Raw genomic sequence first — 12,879 nt, forward strand, 5'->3', positions numbered from 1 at the left:
ATATTTCAACCTGTCTGGACAAGAGCTTCCAGCAGCACTCTCTCCTGAGGTTTCACCTGCTGCACCTGCCACTCATCATGCCATCCCATCTGGACTGAAACAGGCTGTGGTTCGCCCACTCCTCAAAAAGGCTTCCCTTGACTCCACAGGGCGATTGGCTTGCTTTGAATATTTCAACCTGTCTGGACAAGAGCTTCCAGCAGCACTCTCTCCTGAGGTTTCACCTGCTGCACCTGCCACTCATCATGGCATCCCATCTGGACTGAAACAGGCTGTGGTTCGCCCACTCCTCAAAAAGGCTTCCCTTGACTCCACAGGGCGATTGGCTTGCTTTGAATATTTCAACCTGTCTAGACGAGAGCTTCCAGCAGCACTCTCTCCTGAGGTTTCCCCTGCTGCACCTGTCACTCATCATGGCATCCCATCTGGACTAAAACAGGCTGTGGTTCACCCACTCCTCAAAAAGGTCTCCCTTGACTCCAGGATGCTGAACAATTTCAGGCCAATCTCCAACCTCCCTGCTACAGAACAGGAGCTTTTTTGTTGAGTTCCAGGGCCAGAGAAGCAGATGGCGGAAACAGAAGAACGGCCTGCCTCAGGGGAGCGTGCTTGCTCCATCCATGTTCAACATCTACACAAATGACCAGCCACTGCCAGAAGGGACAGAGAGTTTCATCTATGCTGATGATCGTGCCATCACCGCTCAAGGAAATCAGCTACCCAACAGGAGCTTTTTTGTTGAGTTCCAGGGCCAGAGAAGCAGATGGCGGAAACAGAAGAACGGCCTGCCTCAGGGAAGCGTGCTCGCTCCATCCATGTGCAACATCTACACAAATGAACAGCCACTGCCAGAAGGGACAGAGAGATTCATCTATGCTGATGATCGTGCCATCACCGCTCAAGCAGAGACTTATTTTGCATAGAATTATGGAAAATATAGACTCCTGTCTGATCCCACAGCAAGCTGGCTTCAGGAAAGGCAAAAGCTGCACATCGCAAGTGCTGAACCTGACTCAGCACAGAGAAGATGGCTTTGAAAGGCAGCAGATCACAGGAGATGTCTTCATAGACTTGTCAGCAGCCTATGAGACTGTGAACCACCGGCTCCTCCTGAGAAAAATGTATAGTATCACAAAGGACGACCACCTCACCCCTCTCATAGGAAACCTGCTACAAAACAGGAGCTTCTTTGTTGAGTTCCAGGGCCAGAGAAGCAGATGGCGGAAACAGAAGAACGGCCTGCCTCAGGGGAGCGTTCTTGCTCCATCCATGTTCAGCATCTACACAAATGACCAGCCACTGCCAGAAGGGACAGAGAGCTTCATCTATGCTGATGATCGTGCCATCACCGCTCAAGCAGGGAGCTTTGAGATGGTAGAAGAGAAGCTCTCCAAAGCTCTAGGTGCCCTTACTGCCTATTACAGGGAAAACCAGCTGATCCCTAATCCATCTAAAACACAGACATGTGCCTTTCACCTTATAAACAGGCATCCCAAGCTCTGAGGATTATTACCTGGGAAGGGATCCCACTGGAGCATTGCAGCGCACCCAAATACCTGGGAGTCACTCTGGACCATGCTCTGACCTACAAGAAGCACTGCCTGAACATCACGCAAAAAGTGGGCGCTAGAAAGCTGACTGGCACAACCTGGGGATCACAACCAGACACAGTGAAGACACCTGCCCTTGTACTGTGCTACTCTGCTGCTGAGTATGCATGCCCAGTGTGGAACACATCTCACCACGCTAAAACAGTGGATGTGGCTCTTAATGAGACATGCTGCATTATCACGGGGTGTCTGCGCCCTACACCACTGGAGAAATTACACTGCTTAGCTGGTATTGCACCACCTGACATCCGCCGGGAAGTAGCAGCCAATAGTGAAAGGACCAAGGCAGAGACATCTCCAGGTCATCCCCTGTTTGGGTATCAGCCAGCATGCCAACGATTTAAATCAAGAAATAGTTTTCTAAGATCTACAGAGACACTCGCTGGAACACCTCAGCAAGCGAGAGTCCAAAAGTGGCAGGCTCAAACCCAGAACCTCAATCCGCGGGTGATACCAGATGAGCACACAGAAGAAGACTGTGCGACTTGGAAGGCGGTGAACAGACTGCGCTCTGGCCCCACGAGATGCAGAGCCAACCTTGAGAAATGGGGCCACAAAGTGGAGTCCACGACATGCGAGTGTGGAGAAGAGCAAACCACTGACCACCTGCTGCAATGCAACTTGAGCCCTGCCACATGCATGATGGAGGACCTTCTTGTGGCAACACCAAAAGTACTTCAAGTGGCCAGAAACTGGTCAAAAGGCATTTAATCACCTACCAAACTCACAAATTTTGTATTATGTCTGTTTGTTTACTCTGTTCTGTTAGAAATGTAATACAATTGACTGGTTGCTGATGACACGATAAATAAATAAAATAAATAACCTGTCTGGACAAGAGCTTCCAGCAGCACTCTCTCCTGAGGTTTCGCCTGCTGCACCTGTGCCTCATCATGGCATTCTCAGAGGATCTGGTGCGAGGCAGGCAAGTGGAGTGTGTCCCTCCGTGTGGAATGAGACCCCAAATAGGAGAAAGGACCCTTGCCTGCTTGAACCAAGGGGGAGGGTTGCCTTGAGCAAGCGTGGTCAGCCAAGAGTGGCCAGGGCCAGCCTTAAGTCGTGTTCAAGTGTAAGCAAACAGTGTTTTGGCGCCCCACCCAAACCAATCAGTGGAAAAATAAAAGGTAGAAGGTAGAAGTGAATAAAAAAGTTTCCTTACAAACCAGAAGGTTACTTACAAGATTATGTTCATAGAGTTGCATTACATAGAATTAACGCAAATTAACTTTTCTTAGAATGCAAATATTTTATTAAACTTAGCAACAATTTTGAGAATCATAGAATAATAGAATCCTAGAGTTGGAAGAGACCTCATCCAGTCCAACCCCTTTCTGCCAAGAAGCAGGAAAATTGCATTCAAATCACCCCTGACAGATGGCCATTCAGACTAATATTAATAATATTAATAATAATAATTGAAAGATCCCCCCCAGGCACTTCCAAGGCATTAAATGCTAATCAAGGTGGTCATAGAATCAAAGAGTGGGAAGAGACCTCCTGGGCCATCATCCAGTCCAACCCCATTCTGCCAAGAAGCAGGAATGTTGCATTCAAAGCACCCCTGACAGATGGCCATCCAGCCTAATAATAATAATAAATAATAAAAGATTCCCCCCAGGCACTTCCAAGCCATCAAATGCTAATCAAGGTGGTCAGTTGAAACATCCACACCTATCTCCAGCAGACAAGAGTCCTTTGTCCCACCCTGGTCATTCCACAGATATATAAACCCATTGTCCTAATTCCAACAGACCTCACTACCTCTGAGGATGCTTGCCAGAGATGCAGGCGAAACATCAGAAGAAAATGCCTCCAAAACATGGCCATATAGCCCAGAAAAACCTATAACAACCCAATAATAATAATAATAGAATCCTAGAGTTGGAAGAGACCTTGTGTGCCATCCATTCCAACCCCATTCTGCCAAGAAGCAGGAAAATTGTATTCAAAGCATCCCCAACAGATGACCATCCAGCCTAATAATAATAATAATAATAAATAATAAAAGATTCCCCCCAGGCACTTCCAAGCCATTAAATGCTAATCAAGGTGGTCAGTTCAAACATTCCCACCTATCTCCTGCAGACAAGAGTCCTTTGCCCCACCCTGGTCATTATTCCACAGGTATATAAACCCATTTTTTCCTATTTCCAACAGACCTCACTACCTCTGAGGATGCTTGTCATAGATGCAGGTGAAACGTCAGGAGAAAATGCCTCCAGAACATGGCCATATAGCCCGAAAAAACCTACAACAACCAAATAATAATAATAATAATAATAATAATAATAATAATAGAATCCTAAAGTTGGAAGAGACCTCCTGGGCCATCCAGTCCAACGCCATTCTGCCAAGAAGCAGGAAAATTGCATTCAAATCACCCCTGACAGATGGCCATCCAGCCTAATAATAATAATAATAATAATAGAATCAAAGAGTTGGAAGAGACCTCCTGGGCCATCATCCAGTCCAACCCCATTCTGCCAAGAAGCAGGAATATTGCATTCAAATCACCCCTGACAGATGGCCATCCAGCCTCATAGAATCCTAGAATCCTAGAGTTGGAAGAGACCTCCTGGGCCATCCTCCAGTCCACCCCCATTCTGCCAAGAAGCAGGAATATTGCATTCAAATCACCCCTGACAGATGGCCATCCAGCCTCTGTTTAAAAGCCTCCAGAGAAGAAGTCTCCACCAGACTCCGGAGCAGAGAGTTCCACTGCTGAACGGCTCTCCCAGTCAGGACGTCCTTCCTCATGTTCAGATGGAATCTCCTCTCTTGTAGTTTGAAGCCATTGTTCCATTGCGTCCTAGTCTCCAGGGAAGCAGAAAGGAAGCTTGCTCCCTCCTCCTCCCTGTGGCTTCCTCTCACATATTTATACATGGCTATCATGTCTCCTCTCAGCCTTCTCTTCTTCAGGCTAAACATGCCCAGCTCCTTAAGCCGCTCCTCATAGGGCTTGTTCTCCAGACCCTTGATCATTTTAGTCGCCCTCCTCTGGACACATTCCAGCTTAGAGTCAACATCTCCCCTCAATTGTGGTGCCCAGAATTGGACGCAATATTCCAGTGTGGTCTAACCAAAGCAGAATAGAGCATGGGGAGCATAAGTAGGTATAATATATACACTCCACTTGTTGCACTGCCAACAGGTCTCTGCAGATGGCATTAGCCACAGATGCAGGTGGAACATCAGGAGAACATGCTACTGGAACACATTGGCCAGACAGCCTGGAAAACTCTCAGCGACCCATGAAAGCCTCTGGCAACACGTTGATTACAGGCTGCCTCCTTCACGATCTCATGTTCAGGTGGAAAGCAGGTGGAGTGTACGTCGTATGCCTCCCTGTGGAATGATGCCCAGGGTGGTGGGAGGAAGAAGCCTGGTCTGTTGGAAGCAAAGGAGAGTGTGGCCATAAGCATGCTTGGTTCGCGTGGAGTGGCCAAGACAGCAGGCAAGAGCGCTTTCTTTTTTCTTCCTTCCTTCCTTCCACAGGGATATACACCCCACTTGCCTCATTTCCAACGGACTCCTCAACCATAAATGTGGGCGAAACATCAGGAGAGAATGCTGCTGGAACATAGCCACACAGCCTAGAAAACTCACAGCAACCCAGGGATCCCAGCCATGAAAACCTTTGACAACTCATAATAGCCAATTTTTTTTCCTGTCAGGAGTGACTTGAGAAACTGCAAGTCTCTTCTGGTGTGAGAGAATCGGACGTCTGCAAGGACGTTGCCCAGATGTTTTCAAGTTTTTACCATGCTTGTGGGAGGCTTCTCTCATGTCCCTGCATAGGGAGCTGGAGCTGACAAAGGGTGCTCAACCTGCTCTCTCCAAATTCCAACCGCTGACCTATAGGTCAGCAATCCTGCCAACACAAGGGTTTAACCCATTGCACCCCCAAAGGCTCAATGTGCTTGCAAAGTCAAACAGTGAGGGTCTCTGCATAGAGGTGGCCTGGCTGTTGTTGCCTGGGGGCATCCTCTGAATGCTGCAATTAGCCTCGTTGATTAGCATTGAGGAGCCATGAACCTGCAAAGTCAATCAGTAGTGGTATCTGCATAGAAGTAGCCTGGCCTGCATTGCCTGGAGGCATCCTTGTTAGGGAGGGGATGGTGGCTACTCAATTGCTAACCAATCTGGCAAATTGCAACATCCACACTTGCTTCAAACAAGCAAGAGTTCATTCTCCCACCCTGAACATTATTCCACTCCACTTGCTTCACTGCCAACAGAATCTGAAGATGCCATTAGCCACAGATGCAGGCAAAATATCAGGAGAGAATGCTGCTGGAACATGGCCAGGCAGCTAGAAAATTCCAGAGCAACCCAGTGATTCCGGTCATGAAAGCTTTCTACAACACATGCTGTGTCTGTGTACGTGTTCCTGTATCCCACCTTATTGTTTCCTTAATATTACCTCAGTTAACATTTGCATGGGCTTATGCGATTGGGTTGCTGTGAGTGTTTCAGGCTGTCCGGCCATGTTCCAGCAGCATTCTCTCCTGACGTTTTGCCTGCATTGGTGGCTAATGGCATCTTCAGAGGATCTGATGTGAGTCAAACTAGTGGAGTATATGGAGTACAAGTGTAGAGAGTATGTGTGTGTGTGTGTGTGTATATATATATATATATACACACACACACACACAAACACACACAAATATATTTCTGTGGAATACTATCTAAGATGGGAGAAAGAGCCCTTGTCTGCCTGAAGCAAGTGTGAATGTTGCCACTAGCAAGCTCGAATAGGATAGAGTCGTCTTGCAGCTGAAAAGTCAATCAGTGAGGGTCTTTGCATAGAGGTCGCCTGGCTGTTGTTGCCTGGAGGCACCCCCTGTGGAATGATGTCCAGAATGGGAGAAAGAACCAATGTCTATTTGACGCAAGTGTGAATGTTGCCATGAGCAAGCTCAAATAGCATAGAGTCATCTTGCAGATGTCAATCAGTAAGGATCTTTGCATAGAGGTCGCCTGGCTGTCATTGCCTGCAGGCACCCCCTGTGCAAAGAACTCTTGTCTGTTTGATGCAAGTATGAATGTTGCCACAAGCAAGGTCGAATAGCATAGTTGTCTTGAAGCTGAAAAGTCAACCAGTGAGGGTCTCTGCATAGAGGTCGCCTGACTGTTCTTACCTGGAGGCACCCCCTGTGCAAAGAACGCTTGCCGGTTTGACACAGGTATGAATGTTGCCACGAGCAAGCTCGAATAGCATAGAGTTGTCTTGAAGCTGAAAAGTCAATCAGTGAAGGTCTCTGCATAGAGATTGCCTGGAGGCACCCCCTGTGGAAAGAACTCTTGTCTGTTTGACACAGGTATGAATGTTGCCACAAGCAACCTCGGATAACACGGAGTAGCCTTGCAGCTGAAAAGTCAATCAGTGAGGGTCTCTGCATAGAGGTCACCTAGCTATTGTTGCCTGGAGGCACCCTCTGTGGAATGATATCCAGGGCGGGAGAAAGGACCCTTGTCTTTTTGACGCTAGTGTGAATGTTGCCATTAGCAAGCATAGACTCGTCTTGCAGCTGAAAGTCAGTCAGTGAGGGTCTCTGCATAGAGGTTGCCTGGCTGTTGTTGCCTGGAGGCACCCCCTGTGGAAAGAACTCTTGTCTGTTTGACACAAGTATGAATGTTGCCACGAGCAACCTCGGATAGCACGGAGTAGCCTTGCAGCTGAAAAGTCAATCAGTGAGGGTCTGCATAGAGGTTGCCTGGAGGCACCCCCTGTGCAAAGAACTCTTGTCTGTTTGACGCAAGTGTGAATGTTGCCATTAGCTAGCTCGAATAGCATAGAGTCATCTTGCAGCTAAGTCAATCAGTGAGGGTCTTTACATAGAGGTCGCCTGGCTGTTCTTGCCTGGAGGCACTCTGTGGAATGATGTCCAGGGCGGGAGAAAGGACCCTTGACCTTTTGATGCAAGTGTGAATGTTGCCATTAGCAAGCTTGAATAACATTTATTTGCTGCATTTGTTGACCGCCGTTCTCAGCCCTAGGGCGACATAGCGTTGTCTTGCAGTTGAAAAGTCAATCAGTGACAGTTTTTGCATAGAGGTTGCCTGGCTGTTGTTGCCTGCAGGCACCCCCTGTGATAAGCACTCTTGTCTTTTTGACGCAAGTATGAATGTTGCCACGAGCAAGCTCGGATAGCATGAAGTAGCCTTGCAGCTGAAAAGTCAATCAGTGAGGGTCTTTGCATAGAGGTAGCCTGGCTGTCGCTGCCCCTGTGGAAAGAACTCTTGTCTGTTTGATGCAAGTGTGAATGTTGCCACGAGCAAGCTCGAATAGCATGGAGTAGCCTTGAAGCTGAAAAGTCAATCAGTGACGGTCTTTGCATAGAGGTTGCCTGGCTGTTGTTCCCTGGAGGCCTCCCCTGTGATAAGAACTCTTGTCTGTTTGACCCAAGTATGAATGTTGCCACAAGCAAGGTCGCATAGCATAGTCGTCTTGAAGCTGAAAAGTCAATCAGTGAGGGTCTCTGCATAGCATGGAGTCGCCTTCCTCCCCAAAAGAAGGGAATTGGGTGGGGGGGGGGGAGACAGAGAAGAGAAAGGAAGCCCTAGAGAGGCCTTGGGAGGGAGGAGCCAGGAAGGCAAGAGGGAGCACACCTGGGAGGCTGGCCTCACCTGGAGGAACTCTTACCTGGTGGCGCCCCCTTGTGTCCGGAAGGGGGAGGCGCAGGATGAATGAGTTTTGCAAAAGCAAATTCTCCTTCCTTTCTCTCTTTATTATTACAAAATTATTGCTTTTTACAAATAGCTAAAAATAAAATCCCCCCCCCTTTAGTACAATAGTCAGCTTCGTAATTGTTGGGGGGGGGGGACCTCAATGACTGTATCCTAATCGTACCAATCGTACCAAGGGACCCCCAAATAAAAGACCCCCCCCCAAAGCAGCACTTACGAAAGAAAGCAGACGACAGAATGATAGACAGAGAGGGACCCCCAGGGGCCAGCCAGTCGGACCCCCTTCCTTCCTTCTTTCTTTCTCCCTCCCAAGGAGGAAGACACAATGGAAGCTCTCCCGACAGATGGCCATCCAGCCTCTGCTTAAGAGCAAGCAGCATTGCAAGGGAGGCCTGAAACATATCAGGGGAAAGGACTGCCAAAACCACCCAAGTTCTCCTTCCAGAGGAAAACTGGCTGGCATCGCACCCCTGGGAGGGTCTCCATCCCCTTGCGGGACCCCCGGCCTCTTTGCCAGCAGCCCTGCTGCCAGGGTCCCGCTTCCGTCCCAGTCCCACTGGAGTGTCGTTGTGTGGTTTCCAAGCCAAGGTGTTCTTGCAGCATTGTCTCCTGACGTTTCGCCTCCATCTGTGGCTCCTGGCATTCTCAGAGGATCTGATGGTAGCAAAGCCTGTGGAGTATATATGGCCAAGGGTGGGGGGGGGGGGGGGGGAACGAAAGACACCTTCAAGAAGCACGTGGAGAATGTCAACACAAACGAAGAAACCATGCAAATGAACAAAATTTGGCAAAATTTGAAAGACACTGGAATCATGATAGTTACTAAAGAATGCCACCCGGGCACAGGATGTCTCCAGGTGGCAAGCAATCCCGAGCCAGTGAGTACCACCCAGGCTAAGGGTGTCTCCAAAGCAACAAACAATGCAAAGGGAACAAAGGCCAGGCTACTTCAGCGATCAAAGGAAGGAGGAAATCTGTGATGAAGAGGAACGCTACCCGGGCACAGGAAGTCTCCAGGCAGGAAGCAATTCCGGGCTAATGAGCGCCACCCAGGCTAAGGGTGTCTCCAAGGCAGCAAATAATGCAAAGGGAACAAATGCCAGGCTACTTCAGCGATCAAAGGAAGGAGGAGATCTGTGATGAAGAGGAACGCCACCCGGGCACAGGAAGTCTCCAGGCAGCAAGCAATCTCAGGCCAGTGAGCACCACCCAGGCTAAGGATGTCTCCAAGGTAGCAAACAATGCAAAAGGAACAAAGGCCAGGCTACTTCGGCGATCAAAGGAAGGAAGAGATCTGTGATTGAGGGCTCTTCATCATAGAGGATGGAACGACAGCGCCCCCTGTGGTCGGAATCGAGCACAACCTCCAGCATGCCAAAGTTGGGGAAAATACCAACTTATACCTTATTGTCTGTCCTGTGTATGTGTTCTATGATCCACCCAGAATACCCTTCGGGGTGAGAAAGGTGGAATATAAACACTGCAAATAAATAAATACTTCTATTAATGTTGTTGCTGGGGCTAACAGTGGGAGCTCACCCTGCTCCCTGGATTTGAACTGCTAACCTTTTGGTCAGCAAGTTCAACAGCTCAATGGTTTAACCTGCTATGCCATTTGGGAGGGGGGAGTATTATTATTATTATGATTAGAAGGACGGAATATAAACGCTGCAAATAAATAAATACTTCTATTATTATTGTTGCTGGGGCTAACAGCGGGAGCTCACCCTTCTCCCTGGATTTGAAGCACCAACCTGTTGGTCAGCAAGTTCAGCAGCTCAAAGGTTTAACCTGCTATGCCATTGGGGAGGGTATTATTATTATTATTATTATTATTATTATTAGAAGGGCGGAATATAAACGCTGCAAATAAATACTTCTATTATTATTGTTGCTGGGGCTAACAGCAGGAGCTCACCCTTCTCCCTGGATTTGAATCGTCAACCTTTTGGTCAGCAAGTTCAGCAGCTCAGTGACCCTCCAAGGTCATGTGGCCCGTGGCATGACTGCATGGAGGGCCCTTACTTTCCCACCAGAGCGGTACCTATTGATCTACTCACATTTGCATGTTTTCAAACTGCTAGGTTGGCAGAAGCTGGGGCTAACAGTGGGAGCTCATCCTGCTCACCAACCTTTTGGTCAGCAAGTTCAGCAACTCAGTGGTTTAACCCGCTGTGCCATTGGAGGGAGGGCTATTATTATTATTATGTCTCAAGGTTGCAAGCAAAGAGGGACCAGTGAGCGCCACCCAGGCTAAGGATGTCTGCAAGGCAGCAAACAATTCAGAGGTAACAAAGGCCAGGCTACTACTACTATTACTACTACTACTATTCAAAAGGTGAAGGTTTCCTCCTGACGTTAAGTCCGTAGATGCCTCCAAAGTCAAGTGGACACTGGCATGACAGCATGGAACACCATGATCTTCCTGCTGAGGCGGTACCTATTTATCTACTCATATTTGCATGTTTTCGAACTGCTAGGTTGGCAGAAGCTGGGGCTAACAGTGGGAGCTCACCCTGCTCACCAACTTTTTGGTCAGCAAGTTCAGCAGCTCAATGGTTTAACCCGCTGTGCCTTTGGAGGTACCTATTATTATTATTATTATTATTATTATTATTATTATTATTATGTCTCAAGGTTGCAAGCAGTCAAGGGCTTGTGAGCGCCACCCAGGCTAAGGATGTCTGCAAGGCAGCAAACAATTCAGAGGGAACAAAGGCCAGGCTACTACTATTACTACTACTATTAAAAAGGTAAAGGTTTCCCCCTGACATTAAGTCTAGTCAGACTTTTTTGGTGGGGTGCTCATCTCCATTTCTAAGCCAAAGAACCAGTGTTGTCCATAGATGCCTCCAAAGTCAAGTGGACACTGGCATGACAGCATGGAGCACCATGATCTTCCCGCTGAGGCGGTACCTATTTATCTACTCATATTTGCATGTTTTCGAACTGCTAGGTTGGCAGAAGCTGGGGCTAACAGTGGGAGCTCACCCTGCTCCCCGGATTTGAACTGCTGACCTTTTGATCAGTGAGTTCAGCAGCTTAGTGGTTTAACCTGCTGTGCCATTGGGGATACCTATTGTTATTGTATTGTTGAAGGCAATCACTGGGTTGTTGTAGGGTTTTGCAGGCTATATGGCCATGTTCTAGAGGCATTCTCTCCTGACGTTTCACCTGCATCTATGGCAAGCATCCTCAGAGACCTCAGGCCCCTTCCTTTTCCCCCTCCGCCGCCACAGATGCAGGCGAAACGTCAGGAGAGAATGCCTCTAGAACATGGCCATATAACCTGAAAAGCCCTACAACAATCTATTATTATCATTATTGTTGTTATTATTATTGTTACTCTGTCTCAAGGTTGCAAGCAATCAAGGGCTTGTGAGCACCACCCAAGCAAAAGATGTTGCAAGGCAGCAAGCAATGCAAAGGAAATAATTATTATTACTGGATGCCACCCAGGCTAAGGATGTCTCCAATGCGGAAACACAGTTTCTTCCTTTCTGTTGCAATTGTGGATTTCTTTCTTTCCTCCCACCCTGGACATATAGAATCCTAGAGTTGGAAGAGACCTGGTGGGCCATCATCCAGTCCAACCCCCTTCTGCCAAGAAGCAGGAATATTGCATTCAAATCACCCCTGACAGATGGCCATCCAGCCTCTGTTTAAAAGCTTCCAAAGAAGGAGCCTCCACCACTCCCTCCGGGGCAGAGAGTTCCACTGCTGAACAGCTCTCAGTCAGGAAGTTCTTCCTAATGCTCAGATATATATATAACTAGCCGCCCCCTGCCAGGTGTTGCTGTGGCCCATTCTGTTGATCCGGAAAATAAAGTAATGAGAAAGTGTTGGTTTCTAATCTATGTAATTTCTTTCTGCTTGTGAGTAAACAGTATTTCTTGCTGTTTCTTGGTCAGTGTTGATGTGGAGAGGGTCTGGTTTGCCCACTCTGGAACATGCAACATATAGTTTTCCTTCTTCAGGGGTCCCTTTCAAATCTATGATACTATATCTCTCTCTGTGTGTGAATCATATCTATCTCTATCTCTGGCTGGATGGCTCTCTGTCAGGAGGGCTTTGATTACATTTTCTTGCCCTAGTGAAGGGAATTGGACTGGATAGCCTTGAGTATTTTCTGTTGGTCATGAGGGTTCTGTGTGGGAAGTTCGGCCCAATTCTGTCGTTGGTCTGGTTCAGAACGCCCTTTGATTGTAGGTGAACTATAAATCCCAGTAACTACAACTCTCAAATGTCAAGGTCTATTTCCCCCAAACTCCATCTGTGTTCGTATTTCGGCATATGGAATATCCGTGCCAAGTTTGGTCCAGATCCATCATTGTTTGAGTCCACAGTGCTCTCTGGATGGAGGTGAACTACAACTCCTAAATTCAAGGTCAATGCCCACCAAACACTTCCAGTATTTTCTGTTGGTCAGGGGAGTCCTGTGTGCCACGTTTGGTTCAATTCCATTGTTGGTGGGGTTCAGAATGCTCTTCGATTATAGGTGAACTATAAATCCCAGTAACTACAACTCCCAAATGCAAAGGTCTATTTCCCCCAAACTCCATCTGTATTCATATTTGGG

The sequence above is a fragment of the Anolis sagrei genome, chromosome 6 (assembly GCF_037176765.1).
Source record: "Anolis sagrei isolate rAnoSag1 chromosome 6, rAnoSag1.mat, whole genome shotgun sequence".
Lineage (NCBI taxonomy): Eukaryota > Metazoa > Chordata > Lepidosauria > Squamata > Dactyloidae > Anolis > Anolis sagrei.